The following is a 25811-nucleotide window of genomic DNA, read 5'->3' as shown; positions in this document are numbered from 1 at the left end:
AGGCCTTATACACCACTGATCTACGTCTCCAGACCTCTCTTGGTGAAGCCCCTGGCGCAGCCAGGATGAGGTGGGAGGCAGTGTCTTGTGCTGGAGGGGCCTGTGGACCCCGGGGCTGCCGGCTGGGAATCGAGCCCGGTGGGCCCCTGCCCTCCTCTGCCCCTGGGAGTTGCAGGCTGATGGGTGTTTAAGCTTCACTACCATGGGAGCCCACACTTAAGGGGAAGGGCAGAAAAAAGGAGAGAAGGGGACCCGGGAGAAGGAAAAGAGGATGGGGAAAGGGAGAGAGGCAAAAGCATGGGCGGGCGAGGAGGCTGGCTGCGGGCCAGGCACAGCCACTCGGGCCACTCGACACTGGCACCACAGCAGGTCCACACTGCCCACCTCTGCCCGTACCACCTGCCCGAAAGCCCCGGGCCTGGCCTCCCGCCACCGCGGGCCCTGGCTTCTGCGGGCCTAAGGCCACCGTGAGGGTGGTTGTCACCATGCTGTGCCCAAAGCCAGCAAAGCCACACGCCAGCCCCCAGTCCCCGAAAGTCCCCTGAGCCCGGCCAGTCTTCACTCACAACGGCGGAAGCCCTTCCCCAGTCGAGCTCAGTGCCACCTGTGTTCACCACGACCTGTAATCCTGAAGGCCAAGGACAGGCCAGGACCCGCTGGGGCCTGGGAGGGAGCTTGGGAGGAATGCAGGGCCTGTCCCAAAGTCCAGGTTCTGCCTCATGGCTAGGCCCCACGTAGCTGCCCCCCGCCAGCGCTGCCAGGGCTGTCTCTACTTTGTCCACAGCCAGAGTTCACAGGAGGCAGAGGCGGGCACCAACCTTTGGCAAGGGGCACTGGGGACCCGGCTTCGGATGGAGAGAGCTGCTGAGTGCAGCGGTGCGTAGAGCTCTGAGGCATGCTGGGGCTTGCAGGGTTGGGGGGGGTACTGGGAGGCCTGGCAGGGTCATTGGGCAGCAGCAGGGGGCACAGGATGGGGGACGGGGAATGGGAGGTAGAGAGGAGCTGTAGCATGCCCAGTCCACCTCTTTTACCCCTCCTAGGCCCTCAGCCCTCCCCCTCTCCCCCTGGGCTCAGGGCTCCAGGGCCTTGGGCCCCGCCCCTCCCCTGCAGGCCCCGCCCTCCTCCAGAGGGCAGAGGCAGCATGATCCCTTTGGTCCCTGGGGGCCTGGGCCTTCTGTGGCAGGGCGCCCCCTGCAGGGACACGGCCCCACACCTGGCACCCTGAGCCCTTCTCTGCCCTATACAGATGACATTCAGGCTCCCAGGGCTCGTCTGGGGACCCAGCCGAGAAACATCGGTGGGTTCGCTGGAGGCAGTGGGGCCAGGTGAAGCTGACCTGTGGGTGCCAGCCATGCCCAGAAGCTACTGCTTGACTCCCTCCTCCTGCCTGCAGGACACCCTTCCCTTCTGTCCAGCTGGGGGCCACAGACAACCTGGGAGGTGGGAAGGGGCAGAACAAGGGCCTGTCTGCTTCTGCTCTAACTCTGTGGGCTTGGCCCTGCCCCCCCCTCCCAGGAGGCATGGAAGCCTCTCTCTGCATTGGGGTGTGTGTGTGTGGGGGGGGGTAATGTGGCAGTGTGTGGGGGGTAATGTGGCGGGGGGTGTGTGTGTGTAGGGGGGGTAATGGGGTAATGTGGCAGTGTGTGTGTAGGGGGGTAATGTGGCGGTGTGTGTGTGTAGGGGGGGTAATGTGGCAGTGTGTGTGTGTGTGTGTGTGTGTGTAGGGGGGTAATATGGCGGTGTGTGTGTAGGGGGGTAATGTGGCGGTGTGTGTGTGTGTATGTGTGTGTGTCTAGGGGGGTAATGTGGCGGTGTGTGTGTGTGTGTGTATGTGTGTGTGTCTAGGGGGGTAATGTGGCGGGGTGTGTGTGTGTATGTGTGTGTGTGTATGTGTGTGTGTGTGTGTGCGTGTGTGTAGGGGGGTAATGTGGCGGGGTGTGTGTGTGTGTGGAGGGGGGGTAATGTGGCAGGGTGTGTGTGTGTGTGGAGGGGGGGTAATGTGGCGGGGTGTGTGTGTGTGTGTGTGTGTAGGGGGGGTAATGTGGCAGGGTGTGTGTGTGTGTGGAGGGGGGGTAATGTGGCGGGGTGTGTGTATGTGTGTGTGTGTAGGGGGGGTAATGTGGCAGGGTGTGTGTGTGTGTGTAGGGGGGGTAATGTGGCGGGGTGTGTGTGTGTGTATGTGTGTGTGTGTAGGGGGGGTAATGTGGCAGGGTGTGTGTGTAGGGGGGTAATGTGGCAGTGTGTGTGTGTGTGTGTGTGTGTAGGGGGGGTAATGTGGCAGTGTGTGTGTGTGTGTGTAGGGGGGTAATGTGGCGGTGTGTGTGTGTGTAGGGGGGGTAATGTGGTGGTATGTGTGTGTGTGTGTATGTGTGTGTGTGTAGGGGGGGTAATGTGGCAGGGTGTGTGTGTGTGTGTGTAGGGGGGGTAATGTGGCGGTGTGTGTGTGTGTGTGTAGGGGGGTAATATGGCGGTGTGTGTGTGTAGGGGGTAATGTGGCGGTGTGTGTGTGTGTGTGTAGGGGGGTAATGTGGCGGGGTGTGTGTGTGTGTGTGTGTGGAGGGGGGGTAATGTGGCGGGGTGTGTGTGTGTGTGTGTGGAGGGGGGGTAATGCAGGCCTGCCCCTTGCCCCTTGCCTGGCCAGCCCATATCTGAGGACAAGCAGCTCCCTGCTCCCAGGCTCAGGCCAGCTGATTGGCATGGAGATCTGGCAAGTAGGCATGGAGCCCCCACAGGAGGCCCTGCCCAGGACCAGTGCACCCTAAGCTGCATTCCCAGCAATGGTCCCTCCCACCGGCCTCCCCCTGGGCCACAGCAATAACAATGGAAGCCTTGTGGGGAAAGGTCAGGCAGGATTTGTCAGGGCGGCTGCAATCTTTATCTGAGGCTGGCCCGCGTGGCCTCTGGGAGGCTCCCCGTGGGAGAGGCCCGGCCTCGGGGAAGCAAAGTCTCCAGCTTCCTGCGCCTCCCGCCTCCCACCTGCGTGGGCTCAAGTGGACAGGACAATTCTCATCTAATTCTTTCCGGTCACCCTGCCGAGGCCTGGGCACCACGGGGAGCACGAGGGAGGGGCACGTGACCCCCACTGGCCACATTCCTCCCCGGCCTGTATGTGAGGAGTGGGCCGGGGATGCACCCGCAGGAGCCTGGGGGAAGGGGGCAGTGACGTCACAGTGTGCCAGGTTTATGTCCCCATCCTGGGGGAGGAGGGGCTCCTGCTGCCCGTGTGCACGCGCGCACGCTCTCTCGCTCGCTCTCTCTCTCGCTCGCTCTCTCTCTCGCTCACTCGCTCACTCGCTCTTTCTCACTCTCCATTGGTAGGTGCCTCCAGCATCAGGCCTGTGCAGGGCTGCAGGCTTCGACACGCATTCAATGGACTCTCATTAAAGGCCCCCAAATCACACACTGAGGGGAGAGGTGGCAGAACAGCCTCTGCACACCTGGCCAATCGGGGACCGTGGCCGTCCCTTTAAGGGACAGCAGCTTCTGGCAGCCATCAGTTAAAAGACGGAGGGCAGCCATTGTGCCAGCACTGTGCGTTCCAAATCCTTGCTAAGGTCTCCAGGTCAGCAGCCACGGGGTCTCTGCTTTGGGGAAAAGCATCCGGCCAAACACAGAGAAGGCACAACAGCTCAGTCTGGCACCAGCTGCCCTACCTGAGCGAACGCCAGCACGAGAAACCACAAACCTGCCAGGCTGCTCTCTCCAGGGCGGACTGGCCACTGGGGCCCGCACGGGCAGCCTGAGCAGCCTCCGGGTGGCGGCAGCCTCTCTGCTGACGACCCATGAAGCCCCTGAGCCTTCCACCAAGCTCCATCTTATCTGGGTGGAGATGCTGGGGTCAGGAGGAAGAAGACGTTTCCCAGACACGGCTAGTGGATAGCGGCACCCAGGAGGGCAGGAAGGGGCCTGCCCTGCCCAGGGGACAGCGTGGGCTCGCCCTCCATTCCCTCCAGGCTGACTCAGCTGTCGCATGCCCGTGGGCCTAGCCAGCCCAGCCTGTCCCTGGCACGCATCCACAGGCCTCCTGAGCAACCCAGGCCGACTTCTCCCTCCACACCCTCCTTAGCACCGTGGCTGGCCATCCACTGCCCACTTCCCCGGAAGTGGGAGAGCACTTCCTGGAAGTGGTCCCCGGGCAGGATGTCCCCACCCTGTCCTGCTCAGAGCCTGCTTTGTCTTTTCCAGCTGAAAAGAGATGACCACCTTCCCCAGGCAAATGTACAGAGGATCCTGGGCTCCAGCTCACATGCTCGGCCTTTGTGCCATGACTGGCCCCTGCACCAAAAGCATACGGGGGGGGGGCCAGGGGTGCCAGCACTGCCGGGAGACCCCAGCGGGCTCCCTCTCCCAGGGCAGGTGTCATCCTCAGTGGGACCGTTCTTTATGTCCCCGCTTCCCTGGTCCTGGCACTGATGGAGAGGCGGCTGCCGCCTGGCCACTCCACGGGAAAGCCGGGAGACACCAACTGGACTGGCGGCAGCCGCTCACCTTTCCTGACATAGGTGGTCACCAGCGTGGCCCGATCACCACGAGACTGGAACAGACAAAGCAGCGTGAGCGGTGGGCTAGGCCGCTTCTGTCTCTCTCTGTGTACTTCTTTCCCTTCTCCCTCTTCTCCCTCCCCACCTCCCTAACTTTCTCCCCCTTCTCTCTCTGCCCCCTCAGCAGGACTGGGGACCCCGGGCCCCAATGGCATGGAGAGGGGTTGGCAGGCCACTGCTGATTCCGAAGGCCCATGGCCTTGCTCTCCTGGGCCGCCCCCTCCCCTGAGGGGACCTCCATCCAGCGCTGGGTGGGCAGGCAGGGCAGAACCGGGAAGGTGTGCCCCAGAAGGGCACACACAGCTCAGTCAGCCCGGGTGTCTCAGCGCTCCCAGGGGTGCACATGGGCAGGGCGGGCCTACCACAGGCCGCGCCCAGGCCTGCCCTCCTGAGGGGCCCTCGGACGGCTGGGGCCGGGCTCCCTGGGTCTGCTCAGTCAGGAGGAGCCCTGATGCTCGGCATGCCCCTGGGCAGGCTGGGGTCCGAGCCCCTCCCCATGGGCATGCGCCAGCCCCGGTCCTGCGGGGCAAGCCTTGTGTCCAGCAAGGGGACACGAAGAACCTCGCTGCCTGTCCCTCCCTTCCAGCCACCTTGGGATCACGCCCAGGGGTGGCAGCTGATCTGGGGTGAGCAAGGTCAGGCCGGCCGGTGCTGAAGGAGCAAGGTGAGGTGAGCGCCCCCTGCCCCCCCCCCCGCATGGAGACAGACACTCCGGGGTCACCAAAGGCAGGGAAGAGGACAGAGCATGGCCCGATGGGCCCTGGGGGTCTGACCAACGCTTGCACAGAGCCCCACACAGGAGCAGAAGTGACCCCAGTGCCAGAAACAAACCACCCAGCACGAGATAAAGCTGAATCCAGGTGTCACCGCGGTGAACCTCCCTTCCTCTCCCCTCGGACATTATTTTCATCAGAAGCACAGAGAGGGTAGACAAGCCACCCAGGGGGACAACAACCCACCCAGGGGGACAGGAGCAAGGGGAGGCGGGCTCTGGGCTCACCTGGTATGGTGGCTGGTTTCCGTATCAACCTGACTACGCCCTGTGTGCCCAGATATTTAGCCGAGCATTATTCTGGGTGTTTCGGTGAGGGTGTGTGTGTGTGTGAGACATATGATATTTAAGTCAGTACACTGAAGCAGACCCCCCCCCCCCGTCTTAACGCAGCTGAGTGACACCCAGTGGGTGGCAGGTCTACATTAATAGAAAGCCAGATTCATCCCTCTGCCGGGTACCCGAGCCGGAACCTCAGCCTCTTCCCGCCTTTGGCCGGAACAGAGGCTGGCTCTCCGGGTCTCCAGCTCATCCACAAAGCCCTGGGCCAAGCCACAGGAGCCAGCAGCGTTCAAGGAGGCTTCAGTGCAGACAGACAAGCTGGGCGGGTTTCGAACACTGGCCAATATGTGAGAACTCACAGCGTGTAGCCCCGGCCAGCTCTGGGAGCCAGGCCACGCCGCCACACCCTTCCCCCAGGCAGCTGGCCCCTGGAAACCAGAATGAAGCCACAAGAAGGCACAGTGACCTCCCCCACAGCGCACACGGCCAGGAAACGGAAGTGCTCAGGGGCCACGTTGGGTTCAATCCACAGAATTTAAACCAAGAATCCACTTTTTAAATATGTCTGGCAAACTTCCAAAGGGAAACGCCTCTGCTCCTCACTGGCTGGAGGGGTAAACTGAGGCCCGCTGGTGCCCTGCTCTGGTGCCCCTGCCCAGCCCATGTTCAGGAGAGGGGCATGCACCCCGTGTCCTCTGCAGCCTGTGGATTGGATCTGGGTAGGCCCAGATCAAGGAGTGACCCAGACTCTCTATCAGCCTGCCCGCCTGCAGGGCCACAGCCCGGAGCCCCGTCCCCTAGGCCAACCTGCAGCTCCCTGCCGACAGCATGTGGGGCCAGCTCCACAGCACTGTCCATCTGACCCTCGATCATCAGTCCCCACAGCCCACAGCGCTGTCCATCTGACCCTTGATCATCCATCCCCACAGCGCTGTCCATCTGACCCTCGGTCATCAGTCCCCACAGCCCACAGCGCTGTCCATCTGACCCTCGGTCATCAGTCCCCACAGCCCACAGCGCTGTCCATCTGACCCTCAGTCATCAGTCCCCACAGCCCACAGCACTGTCCATCTGACCCTCGGTCATCAGTCCCCACAGCCCACAGCGCTGTCCATCTGTCCCTTGATCATCAGTCCCCACAGCGCTGTCCATCTGACCCTCGGTCATCAGTCCCCACAGCAGGATGCAGGAGTTTACGGCTGCACCGTAACAAAGGCAAATCTATCTCTTCACTCCCCAGATGGGCCCAGACCCCTGGCCCGGAGTCCGCACCTCCCCTGCGCTGTGCCCTCCCCCCTTGCTGAAGGAGTTGATAGGGGAGTAAGCGCCAGCAGGATATTCCCTAACCACAGGGTACAGAGGCTCACACCTATAATCCCAGCTACATCGGAGGCTAAAAGCAGGAGGATCAGAGTTCAAGGCCAGCCTGGGAAAAATAATTCATAAAACCCCATGTCTGCCAGCCAAGAAGAAAACTGAACATGGCAGCACACATGGCAGCCAGTCATTCCAGCTATTTCAGAAGCAGTCACATCTAGGCAGGCCTGGGAATAACGTAAGACTGGATTCAAAGAGTAAGTCAGGTACGAAGAGCTGGCAGTGTGGCTCAAGAGGGAGAGCATTTGGCTGACAAGCACCCACGGAGCGGGTGGACGGTTCCTTTTCTCCCACACCGCAGGCCCTGGGGGGGAGGGGGGGGGATGCTTGCTGGAATCTGACTTCTGGGCCTTTCAAGGGATGTCGAGCTGTGACCGTCCTGGCCACCTCCCGGGGAGGCCCATGCGTCCAGCCTTGGCCAGCCCCCCCTGCTCTGGAGGGCCTCAGCATGGCCCCTGCCGGGCCCCCGGTGGCTGGCTGTCCAGTCTGAGGGCTCTTCTATCTCCCCGTGCCCCCCTCCCCCGGCAGACGCCCTCAGCCTAAGTGATCAGACAGAGCCCCACAGGGCTGCTCCCGGAAACCTTTCCGCAACAACCCTCACTGGGGAAGCGTTTGCAGGGGGAGGGAATGCGGCCTGAGAGGGGGCCACGGTGGGCAAGGTTCAGAGAGGACCCTCGGCAGGGTTTGGAGGGACCCATGCTGAGGAACCCACGGGGGCCTTGGGGGCCAGAGACTCCCCAGGAAGGTCATGCTGCGTGCAGAACCCAGTCGTTCCCCCCATCACCTGCACCCCAGGACCTAGGCCGCTGCACATCCTGAGGGACAGGGACCACAGCCTCTCTCCATGGTCCTCGGCCTGGAGTCCCAGAGGGCAGGAGGGCCAGGCCAGGCCGGGAGATGTGGGGGATGCCCAGGCCCCGTCACTAGAGCTCAGGCATGGAGAGGGGTGCAGAGGGACCTGGGGACCCCAGCCAGGGCCACCAGGGCTAGGAAGTGACTCCTGAGGAGAGGTGACAAAACTCGCTGTCCTCAATGCTCTCAGACCTAAATTTGGTTGTTGGCTGACAGGTTGGTCACACTCTGCAATGACACGTCCCGGAGCAGCACAGCCGTGGCCTCGTGAGCAGCAGGTGACGTGGAAACAGACGTGGAGTGTGGGGTGCAGTGAGGCCTGACGGGATCACACGGGGTCCTCACTAGCTTCCCAGACAAGTGCCACCAAGGCCAGGTCCCAGCAGCCTTCCGGTCTGGAACATGCATACCGATACACGTTGGAGCCACAGACGCGCACAGACACACACAAGGACTCACACGCGCGCACAGGTTAGGGGGCCGGGGCTTCTTGGGGGGCCGGTGCCGCCCGGGGCCCGGGCGGGGGCTGCAGGGCAAGGCTCCTCGGTGGGGCAGCTCTGAGGAGCTGCTGGCTGAGCAGAACCCTGAGCCCGGGAGCAGGCTCGCCATGGCTTTTAGACCTTGTCTAGTTTCCCAGGTAAACAGGTAAACATGGCCGATGCAGTACAGCTGTTCCTGTCCCCTGGTCTGGAAGAGGCCCAGAGCCCAAACCTCAGGGAGGAGCCGGGGATCTGGAGGGGGCATGGCATCAACTTGTGGGCCTGACCACAAGTCCAACATGGCCAACCAGCGCAGCCTACAAGCCAGGCGCAGCAGGCTGGTGTCCAGGAGACACAGAGCCCAACCTTCTGTCCTCAGATGCGGAGCCCGAGGCCCGCGCCCCGTGCAGGGACAGCAGGACTCACCCCTCCCACAGCCATCTCCCCGGCGGCCACACCCGTCCGGCTCCCGGCTCGCTGCCCACTCGTGGCGGGGTGGTGGCTCTTTGCTTGTCATCTGCGCAGGGCTGAGGAGAGTGACGCCCGAGTCCCAGAGCTTCCGCTCTGTCTGCCAGGCGGTTCTGCCAGCGGGGTGGGCCATGCCGGGCTCTTGCCCACGTCCCTCGGGTGAGGAGCACTGGCCTCTGCCCGGCAGCCCTCCCTGGCACAGAGGGAGGAGCTGTGCTCCCCCAGTCCTGACTTCCCACGGTTGTCACTGGGAGGAAAGGGCAGGTGGCACTGGAGTCAGGCGGCCGACTCCTTAGAGGAGACGCAGACCTGGGGAGTGACGAGTGTGAGGAGGGGTCCACCTGGAGCGATGTGGTCACCAGCCAGCAGCCAGAGGCTGAGCGGGTAGGTCAGGCCCCGCGGGGCAGGAAGGCCAGCGGTCACCTGCAGTGGCAGCCCTCCAGGCTCCAGACGCAGCCATTTGGAAAGCACTAACCAGGACCCTGATGCTGTCACTGGGAGAGAAGATGGACGCCCCTCCCAGCCCTCAGACGTGGGGGAGGACCCCCCCAGCCCCACTCCACACTCCCCCAGCAGGCCACCCACTGCTGCGTCCAAATGCACAATATTCGGAGTCCTATTTGGGGTGCATTCATGAAGAGGCAGGGCTAGGGTTCGCCCTGACCGCCCATGGTGGGAGCCACGGGCACCTGGCTCCTCTGGTTATTTTTGAGATAGGGCCCAGCTGGCCTAGACCATGCTTCCTACCACCACGGCGGTTGAGATGGGGTCTGCAGAGCCGCCATCTGTGAGCCCGCCCTTCGCAGAACCGGACGACAGGCACAGGCCACCACACGGGGCTGCTGGCTGCAAAGGGATCACCAGCGTGTGCCAAGCCACCTTCAGCCTTCAGCCGGGATCCTCCAGCAGCCTCCCGAGTAATAAGATTACAGGTGTGAGCCGGGGCCTGACCGGAGATAGGACCTAGAGGTGTTTAGCCCCAGGGCAGCCTCAACCATCATCTTCCGCACTTCCCGCACTGGTTGGAAAACAGCCACACACAACCACACCTAGCTGCTGGTGGGGATGGGGGGGGGTCTTCTGACTGGCCTCAACCTATGGTCCGCCTGACCTCTGCCTCCCACCAGAGTGGCCAGGATTACAGGTGTGAGTCACCATGCCCAGTCAAGTTTTTAGTGTGTTTTCAATTAACAAAATAAGGGGGAGAGGATGAGGGAGAGTGACGGAGAAGGTTTAGCATATGCAAATATGGACATATCAAAATGAATCCTCATACAACTAACTGATGCTAATAAAAAATGAGGAAAAAGGAAGAGTGAAGAAAATTCAGCACGGTCAGTCACTTCTAGGGGGCCCACCTGCATCCTGCAGGGCTCAGGTGGGAGGCGCCCAGACCCTCCTGAAGACGGATGGACAGAGGTAGTAGGCGGGGCCCCACGGGACTCAGGAGAAACCCCGGGAGGCTCTGGCCCCTTCCAGGGCTCTCTGTACCACCCAGCCCTCAGAGGAGCGCCACGTAGGTGGGCTCAGAGACCTGGCTGCAGAATTGGCTCCAGAGGGCAGGAAAACAAACAAACATCCTTCCACAGGACGAAGATCAACTGTGATTTCTGTCCCCTCTGCCAAGAAAACAAACGAGGCCCAGGTGCTGGGAGCCACGGATGAAAGGACTCACAGAGGCTGCGGGCGCGTCTCTCCAGGTTTTATGCAGCTCTGAAATGCTGTGCTGGGAGAGGGTGCGGCTGGGCTGTCTGTGGCTCCAGCCACAGGAGCGGGTTTGTTTATGAGGCCCCCAGACATGTCTGGGAGCATCCACTTGGGAAGCCAGGACGGCAGCTCCCGGCCCAGGGACCCGAGGCGCTTCCTGGCTCTGAGCTTTCAGGACAAACTGAATTATTTGGTTTGCTTCTGGTTTGTGTTTAAATATCTCACAGTATCTATCTACTTATTTTTGCCAGTCCTGAGGCTTGCACTTAGGGCTTCACACGCTCACTTGGCTTTTGTTTTTTGTTTTTTTTTTGGGGTCCGGTCGTGGGGCCTGAACTCTGGGCCTGGGTGCTGTCCCTCAGCTCTTCAGCTCAAGGCTGAAGCCACAGCGCCACTTCCTCTCACTTGGCTTTTCCACTTAAGTCTGGCACTCTACCACTTGAGCCATACCACCTCTGCTTCTGGGTTTTTTGGGTGGTTAATCGGAGATAAGTCTCATGAACTTTCCTGCCAGGCTGGCTTTGAACCGCGACCCTCAGATCTCAGCCACCTGAGTAGCCAGGATGACAGCGTGAGCCACCGGCGCCCGGTGCTCATGCCACCTCCACAGACCCAGGGCCACGGGTTATGAGCGCCGCATCCTGGCTCAGGCCCTTGCCCAGTCCCCGTGGCACCCCACAATGCTGTTGGCTTGACGGCTCATTTCAGAGATGAGTAAACTGAGGCCCAGAACTTCAGGGAGTGATTCCGGACCACACAGTGGGGGGACTGGAGCACCCACCATCTGCTGACCCGGGTCCTAACCACCACACCACTCCCTGACTGACCAGCCAGGTCAGTCACTTGGGGACACTGGGCTTCCAGCTAGGGAAGGCCTCTGTGAGGACAGAGGGCAGACACTGCCTGGTGTTCTGGCTCCTCACCCTCTTCTCCCTCTCCTCTGATCTCCAGAGAAGCTGGAGGGGAAGCTGCTCCTGCTGTGTCCACCAACGTTCTCCCAGGGCAGTGGCGCCAGCTGAAGGTGCTGCCCACGGAGGGAGAGGCTGGGTGGGAAAGAGCTGGCTGGGGTGAGATGGGGGGGGGAGGATGGGTCCCAGCAGGAGGGTAAACAGAGGAGTCCCAGCAGTGGGATGAGTGGGGCCCAGCAGTGGGATGGGGGGGGGGAGTTCCAGAAGTGAGATAAAATGGGGGGGAGTTCCAGCAGTGGGGTAAGGGGGGAGAGTTCCAGCAGTGGGATAAGGGGGGGGAGTTCCAGCAGTGGGGTAAGGGGGGGGGAGCTCCAGCAGTGGGGTAAGGGGGGGAGCTCCAGCAGTGGGGTAAGGGGGGGGAGCTCCAGCAGTGGGGTAAGGGGGGGGAGCTCCAGCAGTGGGGTAAGGGGAGGAGCTCCAGCAGTGGGGTAAGGGGGGAGCTCCAGCAGTGGGGTAAGGGAGGGGGGAGTTCCAGCAGTGGAGTAAGGGGGGGGAGCTCCAGCAGTGGGGTAAGGGGAGGAGCTCCAGCAGTGGGGTAAGGGAGGGGGAGTTCCAGCAGTGGGATAAGGGGGGGAGCTCCAGTAGTGGGATAAGGGGGGGGAGTTCCAGCAGTGGGGTAAGGGGGGGAGCTCCAGCAGTGGGATAAGGGGGGGAGCTCCAGCAGTGGGGTAAGGGAGGGGGGAGCTCCAGCAGTGGGGTAAGGGGGGGGAGTTCCAGCAGTGGGATAAGGGGGGGAGTTCCAGCAGTGGGATAAGGGGGGGGGAGTTCCAGCAGTGGGATAAGGGGGGTGAGTTCCAGCAGTGGGATAAGGGGGGGAGTTCCAGCAGTGGGATAAGGGGGGGAGTTCCAGCAGTGGGATAAGGGGGGGGGAGTTCCAGCAGTGGGATAAGGGGGGGAGTTCCAGCAGTGGGATAAGGGGGGGGGAGCTCCAGCAGTGGGGTAAGGGGGGGGAGTTCCAGCAGTGGGGTAAGGGGGGGGAGTTCCAGCAGTGGGGTAAGGGGGGGGAGTTCCAGCAGTGGGATAAGGGGGGGAGCTCCAGCAGTGGGATAAGGGGGGGGAGCTCCAGCAGTGGGGTAAGGGGGGGGAGCTCCAGCAGTGGGGTAAGGGGGGGGAGCTCCAGCAGTGGGGTAAGGGGGGGGGAGTTCCAGCAGTGGGGTAAGGGAGGGGGGAGTTCCAGAAGTGAGATAAAGTGGGGGTGAGTTCCAGCAGTGGGATAAGGGGGATGAGTTCCAGCAGTGGGATAAGGGGGGTGAGTTCCAGCAGTGGGATAAGGGGGGGAGTTCCAGCAGTGGGATAAGGGGGGGGGGAGCTCCAGCAGTGGGATAAGGGAGGGGGAGTTCCAGCAGTGGGGTAAGCATGGCAGGAAGGGGTCCAGCAGTGGGGTAAGCATGGGGGGAAGGGGTCCATCAGCAGGGATGGCCAGCGCCTGGACCACGACCACCATGGGTTTTCACAGCGCCCGCTGGGGCTCACAGAGGCTGCCCATCGGTGCCAGTCACCCCCAAGGATCACCTGTGTTCCCTGACCTCCAATAACCTTCAGGGAAGCTCACTGGCCCGGCCAGCAAGATGACCATGCAGAGGGGACCGGCAGCCAGGCCCCGTCCCCAGCGCCTCCACACGCGGCTGGCGCTCACCTTGTCAGGTCAAGGTGACCTCTCCCTGCACCGGTTTGCACCTGTGGACAAGCGCCGGCCCCTCCCGGCGGCCTTGCCTGCCCTTCAGGGAACCTGCTTTTCAGGGACCCGTCACTTGAGGACTCTGCTATTCCGGGGCAGAATCTAGGCCTCGCGGCAGCCTCAGCCCACACTCTCCTCCTGGAGCCAGCCCCAAAGTGGAAACCCACAGGGAGCTGCCGTGGGCGAGGACCAGCTTCAAAGCCGGCCGTCCCCCTGCCCTGCCCGCGAGGTCAGGACGCCCCGGCAGCGCGTGGAGGCCGAGCCTGCTTTCTGGGTGGGTCCCGTCCTCTCCTGGGCCTGGCTGCGGGATGCAGGGCAGCAGCAGGTAGAGCCCCATGGGAAAGCAAGTGGGCGCAGCTCCAGCCGCAGGAGCATCCACTGCAGGGTCGCGCTCAGCAGCACAGAGCTCCCCAAGCCTCCCATGTGGATGTGAGAAAGAGGGGGGGGGAGGCAGATCCACACTCCCGAAAATCAGTGGAAACTTTCCTCTGCATGAAACTTGCCGTGAGCTGTCGAGATACATAACAGGATTCAAGCACGCCGGTGGCTCACGCCTGCCATCCTAGCTACTCAGGAGGCTGAGATCTGAGGATGGCAGCCAGCCTGGGCTGAAAGCCTGTGAGACTCTTACCACCAGCAAAAAGCTAGGAGAGCTAGGGCTCAAGTGGTAGACGTTAACCTTGAGTGAAAAAGCCAAGGGACAGACAGCACCCAGGTCCTGAGTTCAAGCCCCAGAACCAACACAAAAATAGAGAACACTGGCTGAAGGGGCGCGGTGGGCCGGGCACCCCGGGTAAGGAGAAGGGCTCTGGAGGTCCCACGTTGCCGTCTAGGCTGCCACTTGGGGTTGCTGTAAGCAGGAGCTCCAGGACCTGCTGCTGGGGGCAGGGTGTGCCAGAGGTGGGGGCACCTCAAAGGTAGAGAAACTGAGGCCCAGAGAGGAATGGCATTTCCGCCCTTGGCTCTCCATCTCATCCCCTCAGCTTAGGGAGCCCTGTACCTGGAGCTGACCATCCTGCCAATGGGCACCCTGCCCAGGGCTGGGCAGCCAGGCTGTGGGAGGAAAGGAAGGTCAGGTGGGGCCTTCTAGGGCCAGGTCTCCCAGGAGGCAGGACCCAGGCTTTCACTGCTTTGATACCCAGCTCCTGGGCCCAGGCCAAAGAGGTGTGGCTCTTAACCAAGGGGCTGGCTGGAGGCGGGGAGAGGCCCCTCAGGCCCAGGGCCAGGAACGTCACCGGTCCTGTTTCATGCAAGGATACCATGCACTCTGCAGGTGCAGTGCCCAGGCCCCAGGAGCCCAGGCCCAAGTGAATGTTTACGCTGGACTCACGGTCCCTCTAAAGGTTGGGGTCAGCCCAAGGAGGAGACAGCTGGGGACAGGTTGGGGCAGAAGCCAAGGCCCGCGGCAGAGGGCGTGGCTGAGCGGGTCTCTGAGCAGAGGCCGGGCAGCCGTGGGCTGGGCACTCTGCTCAGGGGCTGGCTGCCAGCCTGGACAGTGGAGGACAGGAAGGAGAAGCTTGGTGGAAAAAGGGCCTCCCTGGCCCAGTATCTCTTCCTTGGCCAGGCCTCCCTCAGGGGAGGTTGCCTGGGGCCTGATGGCCTATGTGACCCATCTCTGTGCCCAGTGGCAGGCAGGAAGCCCAGAACGGACGCCCCTCCCCCCCCGCGGGCTCAGCCAGCAGGGGAGAAGGGCCTCGCTGCAGGACCAGGGTGCCTGCCCACCCTGGCCCCGCCCACCCTGGTGCCTGCCCACCCTGGCCCTGCCCACCCTGGTGCCTGCCCACCCTGGCGCCTGCCCACCCTGGCCCTGCCCACCCTGGTGCCTGCCCACCCTGGCGCCTGCCCACCCTGGCCCTGCCCACCTGGCCCTGCCCACCCTGGCGCCTGCCTATCCTGGCGCCTGCCCACCCTGGCGCCTGCCCACCCTGGCCCTGCCCACCTGGCCCTGCCCACCCTGGCGCCTGCCCACCCTGGCCCTGCCCACCTGGCCCTGCCCACCCTGGCGCCTGCCTACCCTGGTGCCTGCCCACCCTGGTGCCTGCCCACCCTGGCCCTGCCCACCCTGGCGCCTGCCCACCCTGGCCCTGCTCACCCTGGCCCTGCCCACCCTGGTGCCTGCCCACCCTGGCCCTGCCACTGGTGGGCCTGAATCCCACTGGACTGAGTGACCGCCTGCCACAGCCAGGGGGGAAGCTGGTCACAAGACAAGGAATCCGGGGGCTGGGAAGGTGGTTCAGTGGTAGAGCGCTTGCCTTGCATGCCTGAGGCCCTGGGTTCGATTCCTCAGCACCACATAAGCAAAAAGAAAAAAGCCAGAAGTGGCACTGTGGCTCAAGTGGTAGAGCGCTAGCCTTGAGCTAAAGAGCTGAGGGACAGCGCCCAGGCCCAGAGTTCAGGCCCCACAACTGGACCAAAAAAAAAAAACAACAAGACAAGGAATCCGGCCGCCCTTCCCCTCTGTCCTGCGCTCTGCGGCCAGCCCCAGCTCCCTGAGGAGGCAGTTTTGGCCACCAGCCATGGCCCAGGGAGCCCCAACAGCCTGGGAGGCTCCTCGCTCCCCTCTTACCTCTGAAGGGCAGGTGGGGTGCCAGTGGGAGCCATCTTACTCGTAGCCCACAAATAAAAACGGCTACCCAGGCCAGCTCTGCGCTAATGACCTCCAGCACCTGCCCTGCACTCACCCCAGTGGGCACGCAGGGACCCCTGCGGGCATGGTGTGTGGGCATCACCACAAGTGCCACTGGAACTCCGGTGATCCACACTCTCTGCCCATATCCCTCCCAAAAGCCAACAGAAGAGGCGCAGGAGGCCTGCCACCGCAGGCTACAAGCCCAGTCCACTGCGTGGACCCCAGAGACAGTGGCCTTTAATCAACTGTCACATTTACTCTAATAGTTGGGCACCAAAAGCCTCACCGGCCCAAAGGCGCTATAGGTCCCCCTCACCATATTTACTCCAACAGGTGGCACACCGATCAATCCCGGTGCCTTGCCAAGGGGCTGACACATGCCCCCCACACGCTGAGTGCAAGGGACCCATGGGTGCTTCCCCCACTGGGTCCAGGAGCCCGGGGGTCAGCCGGCCCTCCCCTCCTGGGAGCACCGCCTGTGGTGGACCAAACTTCTGTATCAAGGAGACCAAAGGAGAGCGGCTCCACGCAGGCCCAGGGGCAGCCTGGCCAGCAGCCTGCAAGACGGGCATCCCCCGAATCCTGTTCATTTAAGCTTCCTAAGTGGTCACTGTTGAACCTTAACTTCCCCTTTCGTCTGGCCTCAGGCCAGCCAGACTGAGAAGTGACACTTGTAGGCACAGGCCGCTTGCACCCACCAAGGTCACGTGTCCCCCGAGCTCAGGCCACTCAGCAGCCCCATTCCCAGTTCAGAAATGACCAGAGCCAGTTCTCCAACCCCCTCCTCCACGAAGCAGACGGGTGGGGGAGGAGGCTGGGCCAGCTGATCTCAGTCCACCACCTCTGCAGCTTTCCCTGACAGCCCCGCACAGGCTTAGAGTCTGGGGCTGGAACCCTCAGACCAGAGCACTTAGGGCCTTGTAGTCATGGTGAACGATGAAGGGCTACACACACCCACACCCACACACACATTTTTGTGGTGCTGGAATGGAACCCAGGACCTCACAGAGTCTAGGCACAAGTCCCACCACCGAGCCACACTCCCAATTGGGCTTGCATTTTGTAGACCAGGTGGCTGCTGACTGGGGAAAGGCTAGGTGGGGCTGGATGGCAGCCTGTGCAAATGCCCTGCTTTACACCAGAGCTGGGCAGGGAGAGGGCAGAGAGGCCCAGTCTGCAGGGAGGCCAGGCTTGAGGTTAGCATTGCATGTGAGGCAAAGCATTTGCTCTCAGTCTGGGCGGCCCTGAAATGTGCCTCAAGGGCCCTCTGGGTGTCAGCACAGCTCCCGTCCCGGGCAGCAGGGCTGGGCTCTGACTGGTTTGGTGGCTTGCCGGGCTTGGTAAGGCTCCACTGGCCAGCGGCCGGGCTGGATGACCCCTGAGCCTCCCAATGGATCAGGAGTCAAGTTCCCCGCTTGTCCCAGGAGCCAGTGCTACTGTCCCAGGGGTCCCCAGGAAAATCCAGCCAGTCCCACATTCTGAGTTTGGGGCTGGGAAGGTGGCTCAGTGGTAGAGCGCTTGCCTTGCATGCCTTGAGGCCTTGGGTTCGATTCCTCAGCACCACGTAAGCAAAAAGAAAAAAGCCAGAAGTGGCGCTGTGGCTCAAGTGGTAGAGCACTAGCCTTGAGCTGAAGAGCTGAGGGCCAGCGCCCAGGCCCAGAATTCAGGCCCCACGACCAGACTCCCCCCACCCCCCAAAAAAAAAACACATTCTGAGTTTGTTGTTGTTGTTCAAGGCTGATGCTTTACCACTTGAACCACAGCTCCACTTCCAGCTTTTCACTGGTTAATTGGAGACAAAAGTCTCATGGACTTTCCTGCCTGGTTGGCATCAAAAGGTGATCCTCGGATCTCAGCCTCTTACAGGTGTGTGCCGCTGGCACCTTGTGAATCCCACACATCTTGATATCATAAAACTCGCAGTTAACACTGTAGTCAAAGAACTCCAAGCTGAGGGCCACTCTACTTTTCTGTTCCCTCCATGGCATCACAAGTTCAACCCGGAGACGGTGCCCACTCCCCTCAGCTCCGCCGCAGCACAACGCAACCTCCTGCCCGCCGCATGCCTCCGGGGCTCTGGCTTGCAACAGCTGTGCAGCTGAGAGCACCTCCCGAAGTCCAAGTCCTCCACGCGTGACCCTCCCCTCCCCGCCCCGCCCCCAGGAACAGCCCGGGGCCACCACCTCCTTCAAGTCCTCAGAGGTCCTGGATGCCCTTTGTGGCAGCCACCAGTGCACCAGGGCAGGTGCGTCAGCTGCCCGTCAGGATGCCAGGGCTCCGGTCTGCATCTCCCAACACCCAAGGGGGCTCCCCTGGGTCCCGGGTGGACCCTGCAAGCAGCACACAGGCTGTTCCATCACCTTCCGGTGTGGTGGGTCCTGGGTCTTGGCCCCTCTGTGCCGGACTTTTGGCTGCACTGAGAACCCAAACTTCCCGTCTCTCAGATAAAGAGTGGACATGGGAGGGGTCACTTTGGGTCATCTCTCAACCGAGTGCCCTGTGTGGCACAAGGCTCGGTGATGGGGTTCACAGAGGGCACACATTCCCAAAACACAGCTGCCAGAGAGGACACAGGCAGACCCTTCAGACCCCCGGCTTCAGGAGAGAGAGAGAGAGACATTCTCTCCCTGGAGAAGACAATTAAGTGGGGGAGGGGAACTGGGGGGTTGAGTGTGGTGTCCATCTGCCAAGAGCCTAAGGCAGCAACTTTAGACTTGGTCTATTCCGGGTCCACTTTGGGCCCGTGGAGTGAACCTCTGACATTCGGGGTGTATTAGCAGGGTTCGGCCTCAGAGCAGCTGTCCCCTGGACCCCAGGCCCAGGGCTGCGGTCAGGGATCCTGGCCCAGCCCATCAGCTGCTGCTTCGTCATCTCCTCTAAACACAGCCTGTCAAGACAGACCAGACAGACGCTGGCTCTCGGCGCTCGCCTCCTTGGCACTGAAGCCTGTGTTAAAGCGCCTGCCGCCCTGCCCCGCACGTGTGCGTGCAGGCAGACAATGGATCTGTAGGTCCCCAGCCCAGGCCTGAGGGGAACAGCCAGCTGCCTTTGCCTGGTCCCCAGGCCATCTTCGATGCTGCTACCTGCAAAGCCCACCTGGCTCTTCTCCCTCCCCAGCAAGCGCGGGGATCAGCAAGGCCCGGGAGTAACAAGGAAGCGGGACAAGGAAGTGGGGGCAAACATGGCAGACAGATGTCAAGAACAGACACGGAGAGGAGGACCTGGAGCCACTGGGAGCAGACAGACCAAACACATAGCATCCATGCCCAAGGCCAGGCGGGCGTCTCTGGGCCCTTGCGCCTCTGGCCAGCGAAGCTGCCTCCTGGGGCTCACACACACATTCGCATTAGGTATTTGGTAGACAGCGCATCAAGGTGAGACCGCACCCCCTCCCCCAGCCTAAGAAGAGGAATTCATTGGCCACTTTAGCAAGACATTCGGCGGACAAGGGTGGAGAAGACCTCCTTGCGGTCTGGGGGGGGAGCCCTAACGAGCCAACTTCTGACAGAAGACCAGCGGGCTGGCTGGCTGGCTGGGGGAGGGGAGGTAGAGGTAGAAAGTACTAGAACCTGTGTCTAGGGGGCGGAGGGTCGGGCCTCCCCGGGCATATCCCACCTCGAGCACACGTACAGGACTTGGCCACTCAAGCCTCCCACAATGCCCGGCGGAGGGTCAGGGGGGGGGAGGGAGGCTGTGGGCAGCCTCGGGGCCGGCAAGCCGGCTGTGTGGCCCTAGGCAGGGCGCGGGGAGCCACGACTCCAGCGGGGCCTCAGACCCGGAGGCGGCCGCCGGCCCCGCTGCCCTCCCCGCACCCCTCCGGGGTCTGGCTGGCCGGGAGGAGGGGCGCCTCCAACCCAGGGCCTGTGGCGGCCAGCGCACCCCCCGCCCCCCGGGACCCCCGCCCCCCGGGACCCCCGCCCCCCGGGACCCCCGTCCCCCCGGTCCCCGCCCCCCGGGACCCCCGTCCCCCCGGTCCCCGCCCCCTCCCCCCGCCCCCCCCCGGCCTAGGCCCCGCCAAGCGCGGAGCCGGGCCCCGCTGCGCCCACCGCAGCCCGCCCTCCACGCCGTGGCCGGGCGGGGGTCCACGGGCCCCAGCCGGCTGCCCAGCCCTGTGGCCGGTTCCGGAGGCCGGCTGGACGCTCCGGCCTGCTCCGCGTCCCCTCCCCGGCCTCCCCGCCCGTCCCGTCCCCGTCCATTCCCCGGTCGCCTCCCGGCCCCGGCCCTGTCCCCGTCCCCGTCCCCGCCCCGTCCCGGCGGCCCAGTTCCTACCGCGCCGCGCCGCGCCGCGTGCGTGCGCGCCCGCTCGGTGCTCGGGCTCGGTGCTCCGGGCCGGGCCGGGCCGGGCCGGGCGGGCTGCAGGAAATGCCAGAGGACCGTTCCCCCTGCGCGAGGCGGGGCTGGCGGGAGGCGGGGCCAGGGCGGGGCGGGGCGGGGCCAGGGGCGGGGCTGAGGAGGGAGGCGGGGCCGGGAGGGGCGGGGGGAGGGAGGAAGCGGGAGAGATCGGGAGAGATCGCGGAGGGAGGAGGAACGGCGCGCAGGAGGGAGGCGGGGCGAGGGCACGGCGGTGGGTGGGCGGGGCTAAGGACGGAGGCGCGGCGAGGGAGCGCGACGAAGCCAAAGGGGCGGAGCCGAGCCGAGGACGCGGGGCGGAGCCGAGGGGCGGGGCGGAGCCGAGGGGCGGGGCGGAGCCGAGGGGAGGGGCGGAGCCGAGGACGCGGGGCGGAGCCGAGGGGAGGGGCGGAGCCGGTGACACGGGGCGGAGCCGAGGACGCGGGGCGGAGCCGAAGAGCGGGAGGAGCCGGGGACACGGGGCGGAGCCGAGGGGCGGGGCGGAGCCGGGGACACGGGGCGGAGCCGAGGGGCGGGGCGGAGCCGGGGACAGGGGGCGGAGCCGAGGGGCGGGGCGGAGCCGAGGGGCGGGGCGGAGCCGAGGGGCGGGGCGGAGCCGAGGGGCTGGGCGGAGCCGAGGACGCGGGGCGGAGCCGAGGACGCGGGGCGGAGCCGAAGGGCTGGGCGGAGGGAAGAGGTCCGGCCGACGCCCAGCGAGAGCAGGTCGGGGACCGGGCGTCCCGGGACCTCTAGGCGGGCCCCGCGTCCCAGCAGGCGTGCTCTGCCGATCCCGGGGGCCTGGGGGGGTGGCTGGGAGTGGCCCGTGCTGAGCGCAGCGCCCCCCACGCCGTTTCTCACTCCAGGGAAGGAGAGCAGGCCACAAGGGCCTCCGGGGCTGGGGCCCCCGGCCCTTGCCCTATCCACGCGCCCAAAGGGACATCCCCGAGGGCGGACCGGGCAGTGGGTCGGGGCCCCCGACCCCGGTCCTGGGGCGCTGGACCCCGCGGGTCCGTCTGAACCTCGAAGACCTCACTGTATTTCTAAAGGACCCTAGGAGGGAGGCCTGCCCTGCAGACACAGGCAGGACCCGCAGGTGGGGCCCTTCCGCACAGCAGGAGCAGGCCTGGCAGGGCCTCCCGCCCGCCCCCAGCACCCCTGCTTACACCCCAGGCAGGCCCCCGCTCCCGGGTTCGAGGCTATGCGGATGCATCTAGGGCGGCCCCTGAGCCTGGGAGGCTGTAGGGCCACGGTGCAAGGCCGTGAGGGCGAACCGAGGCGGGCTCGCTGCCCAGCCAGGCCTCTTCCAGGCCTTGAGAGCGGTGGATCCCAACTTACAGGAGCTCTGTCCCCAGCCGGCCAACCTCTCCCCCCTCAGGGCCCCACCTCGGCCACGCTGACCCAGGCAGACCAGGGCTGGAGTTTGGCTTGGGGCAGAAGCACCTGCCACTGGTTGTGTGCCCAGGTCCAAGGGTTCATCAGAGGGTCCAGGCAGGTGGGTTGCTTGAACCTGCTCTTCTCTCTCACCCCCCTCCCCTTGCCAGGACCTGCCTTGTGCCCAACTAGCCCCCAAGTCACCTGGTGGCGAGGCCTTGGGATGCAGAATCTCTCAGACAAGACGCCCAGAGCCATGGCAGGCTTGCTGGGTATGGGCTGTGCAGCTGGGGGGGTGGGGGGTGGACCAGTCACCTGTCTGCTCTTAAGAGTCAAGAACAAAGCTGGGTGTGGCTTCCAGGAGCCTGGTGCATTACTGGGGGGGGGTCCCCCTGTAGTCCGCTGGGAACCCAGAAAGAAAACAAAGCTTCTGCCTCCTGGGGCCAGGTCTCAGGGGCCAAACTTGGAAAATTGTCCTTGATGCAGGTTATAGGGGTTGGATGGCCTCAAGGAGCGCAGATGGGGACAGAGGTCCCAAGGCATCCAGAGAGGTCACAGGGCCCCCACCGGGGTGGGAAAGGCCTGGCGTCTGGATGAGGTGGACCCCTCTCTGGGCTGAGACTGTCCAGCAGCAGATGAGAACTCAGTCCCAGGCAGGCCCATGCCGGCAGATGGCTCCGCCACGGTGTCAGGTGTCTTGTCAGGCCAGCCCTGGCTGCTTCTTGCCTGGCTTGGGAGTGCAGGGAATCTGCTTTGTTCTCCTAACTCTTCATTGCTCCTGTGTCCCACTGATCACCCTCCCCCCGGGGGAGCCCTTCGGGTTCCCAGGAAAACTGTACCCCTGACCTTGTCTGAAAGTGCAGGACTGCCAACATCAACAGGACGGAGGCCTTGCAAGGAAGGGTCTCGTCCTTGAATGGATCCCCCCCCACCCCCACTCCCTGCTCAGTCTCTGTGATCCTGCTCCGTGCTCCACGGAGCCCCCCTGCAGCTATGACTAAAGCCTGGCCTGGCCAGCTGAGCCCTCGGCCTCCTTTCTCTCCTTCCACTCCTTGATCTTTCCTGGGACTCGTGACTCTGCTTCCTAACGGGGAGCAGCTGCATGGGATGCGGAGGTCTCTGAATCCTCCAAGTCCCACGGGAAAGCGGCTCCACCACGGGCAGCCGGCGGCTTGCTCTTTCTGGGTCTCAGCTTCCTTCCTGGAAAGTGGACACCACGTGTGCGTGTGTCCATTCGAGTGGGGACTATTCCAAGCCACATCTGGACAGAGGTTCTCAGCTGAAAGGATGCCGGTGGTAGGTGATGAAGAGGACCCTCAGGCTGGGAGAAGACCCCCCTGAGCCCCCGCCTCTCCCTCTGCCCTGGCTGCCTCCTGTGCCAGGAGCATGCCTGGACCTGTCTCAGAGAAGAGGCCTCCAAAGACCCCGTCCTCGGGGCTCCAGGCCCACTGGGTCAGAAGTAGGCAGGCGTGGCCTGTTGGGGAGAAGTCCCGGGCCAAGCCTGGGTGGGGTTCTCCCGGACTGCTGGCTCCCACAGCCACCCACACAGCACCAACGATTTATCCCCATTTGGTGGATGAGGAAACGGAGGCCCAGTCAGTAAGGGGCACAGCTGGATGTGAGCAGGACCCCCTCTCCTAAGCGACTCTTGTTTCTTTCCTGCCGGCCCCAGGGCGCCCCTGATCTGAGACCCTTCCTGTAGTCCCTGACTAGAGGAGGATGGATAAGTAGGAAGATGTAACACACACATGTGCCCACGCAGGAGCACGCGTGCACACACACACACACACACACGCGTGCGCGCACACACACACACAAACACAACACTTCAGCCTGGACACTATGTCCTCCACTTTCCACAAGTGCCAACCATGTCCTCATAGCCAGCTTGCGGGAGGCGGCCTCTCAGGCTGGTGTGGCCGGGTGCGGTCCGTGGCTCCACCTGCCCGTGTCCCAGCCACAGGCAGTGGCCTCCTCGCTCCTGGTCAGGGGACACTGGAGGAAGTCAAGGGCCTCCCTATCCCAGAGCCCACAGGGGCTGGAGGAGGAAGAGCAGGGAGGACCCACGGCCCCAGATGGTTCTTTAGCCCCTCCTCTTCCCCCTCCTCCCCCCTCCTCCTCTTCTCAGACAAGGTGGACATGTTTGTCTTCTGTGGTCACCTGCAGGGTGGTGTCCTCTCTTCCCATCCTGATGCCCTGCCATGGACAGAGCTTGCCAGTTCACCTCTTCAGTCTCTCAAACACGCACGTGTATGCACATACATGCACACACACACACACACACACACACACACACACACACACACACACACACACACACAGATTCTTCCCTGGTGCGAGTCAAAATGCATGGGGTGTTGTGGTTTCAAAATAAATAGAACTATGTTTTACTGGTAAGTACCGACTCCCAAGAGGGCAAGTCCATCCCAAGACAGCACACAGCCACAGAGCGCGAGTGCAGCAGGTACAGACAGACATAGCACGCTTGCTCTCAGGCTGTGTGAGTGTCCTGGGGTCACCATAACACAAGCCTGCCACAAGGCAGGGGGCCCAGAGCCTGGGAACTGTTTCCTCCACAGTTCTACAGGCCACAGTCTGAGGCCCCGGGACCTGAGGCTGCAGGAGCTCTAGGGGAGGAACTTCCTAAGCGTGGAGACACTGCACTCCAGCCTCTGCCTCCCTCCTCACATGGCACGGTGTGTGTGTGTGTGTGTGTGTGTGTGAGTGTGTGTGTGTGCGCGCGCGCGTGTGTGCGTGCGTGTGTATGTGCGTGTGTGTATGTGTGTATTTTGTTTTCTGAAGCAGGGTCTCACGATGTAGCCCAGGCTGGCTTCCAACTTGTGATCCTCCTACGTTGGCTCTCTCGTCTCCAGGTCTGAGATTACAGGAGTGCACACTACACCTGGCTCAGATCTCTATCTCCTTTTCCTTATACAGACACCACTGCTATATTTAGTACCCAGCAGCAGAATCAAGAGTGTGTGTGTGTTTTCTGGAAAGCCCTTCATGACTCGATTTCCATGTACGGTGGGCTCCACAGGCATCGGGGTTCAGAGGTGGGCATGCCTCTGGGGGCCGCCCTCAGGCCCCTGCAGGTGGCCTGGGTGGGATCACGTGGTTCTTCCTTGGGCGCTGTGGGGCGAGTCCCGTGGGTGTGTCACGGCTTCCCTCCCGGCTTGCGGTTGCCAGGAGCGACTGACTGGACTCGCTTCTGAGGATCTGAGCTGGCCTTTCCCGCTGCTGTCTGGGGAGGGCCATGGGCTGCTGCTGGTGCCACGCCCTGGGTGGCGTGGGGGGCCGTCCCAGGGAGGTGGGCGCTCAGGGAGGCGCAGGAGCTGAGGCCCAGGAGAGCCGCCGCCCTCCCCTCTGGAGGGACAGTCCATCCAGCAGGCTCTGCCCTCATCCCAGGCCCTGCTCCCCCCCACCCTCCTCACCCCTGGCCACTACCAGCTGGCCACTCCCTCCCTTGGAGGGTCCAGCTTGGCCGACATAACCCTCACACCCAGAGGAAGATGGGAAACCAGGGCACCTGGCGGGGCTGGGCTGTGGGCTCTGGGCCTTGTGTTGCCGGTGGGCCCTGCTGTGGAGTCCAATGCCCAGAGCCCCTCAGGGTCCCCGCGGGCGTCGCGGGCCCAGAGGCCTCTCCTCCACGCTGCTCCCTTGTCTTCCCCAGTTCTCCTCAGCGTGCAGCTACGTCTCCCGAGGCCAGGGTCCCAGACGGAGCAGAGGCAGCTGAGCGCAGGGGTCCAGCTGGCTTTTTATGATGCCAGGCAGTAAAGCGAGTGATACAAATGTTGAGCAGTGTGAAAATATCACCGTGGGACCCCTGTGTACAATTCATATAGGCCGATATAAAAAGGTAACGAGTATGATACAATGCCACCTTCTTCACTGAAATATGTTTGTTTTGGAAAATATATTTGATTTTTTAAAGACTGTGTTTTTTGTCTTAACACAGCGGGTGTATAGGTTTGTATTTGTTCGTCTTTAAATGAATAATTCAATAAAATTTAAAACGTAGAGCAAATACTGGCAGGTACAAACAAATATTCTTTGTAGTTCTTACTAATTTTGTAAGAGCATAAAAGACTGAGATCAAAAGATTTCCTAGCCAGGCACTGGTAGCTCACACCTGTAATCTTGGCTATTCAGGAGGCTGAGATCTGAGGATCCAGTTTTCTAAGGCAACCCAGGCAGAAAAGTTCTTGTGAGACTCTTATCAATTAACCAGCCAAAAACCAGAAGTGGAGCTGTGGTCAAAGTGATAGAGCGCTGGCCTTGAGCAAAAGAGCTCAGGGACAGTGCCCAGGCCCTGAGTTCAAACCCCCTGACAAAAAACATTTCCTATACACTATGTT

The 25811-nt window shown here is 62.9% G+C and overlaps 1 protein-coding gene across 3 annotated transcripts in view; it reads right to left on the bottom strand.

Annotated features, from left to right (window-relative positions):
• Positions 1-25811, bottom strand: part of Osbpl5 (oxysterol binding protein like 5) — a 63790-nt gene that overhangs the window by 28250 nt on the left and 9729 nt on the right. Inside the window, exon 1 of one of the 3 annotated variants that reach the window (XM_070009672.1) lies at positions 20023-20120. The exons of 1 other annotated variant lie outside the window; for it this stretch is intronic. The gene's annotated coding sequence lies outside the window, so the exon portion shown is untranslated. Of the gene's footprint in view, positions 1-566; positions 624-20022; positions 20121-25811 lie in introns of those variants that run through there. One more of the 3 variants, XM_070009669.1, reaches the window with a different exon arrangement.

The sequence above is a fragment of the Dipodomys merriami genome, unplaced genomic scaffold, assembly GCF_024711535.1.
Source record: "Dipodomys merriami isolate MVZ:Mamm:240054 unplaced genomic scaffold, mDipMer1.0.p SCAF_78, whole genome shotgun sequence".
Taxonomy (NCBI): Eukaryota; Metazoa; Chordata; class Mammalia; order Rodentia; family Heteromyidae; genus Dipodomys; species Dipodomys merriami.
Note: the sequence above shows the minus strand (reverse complement) of the source record. Positions and strands in the feature narration are given on the sequence as shown.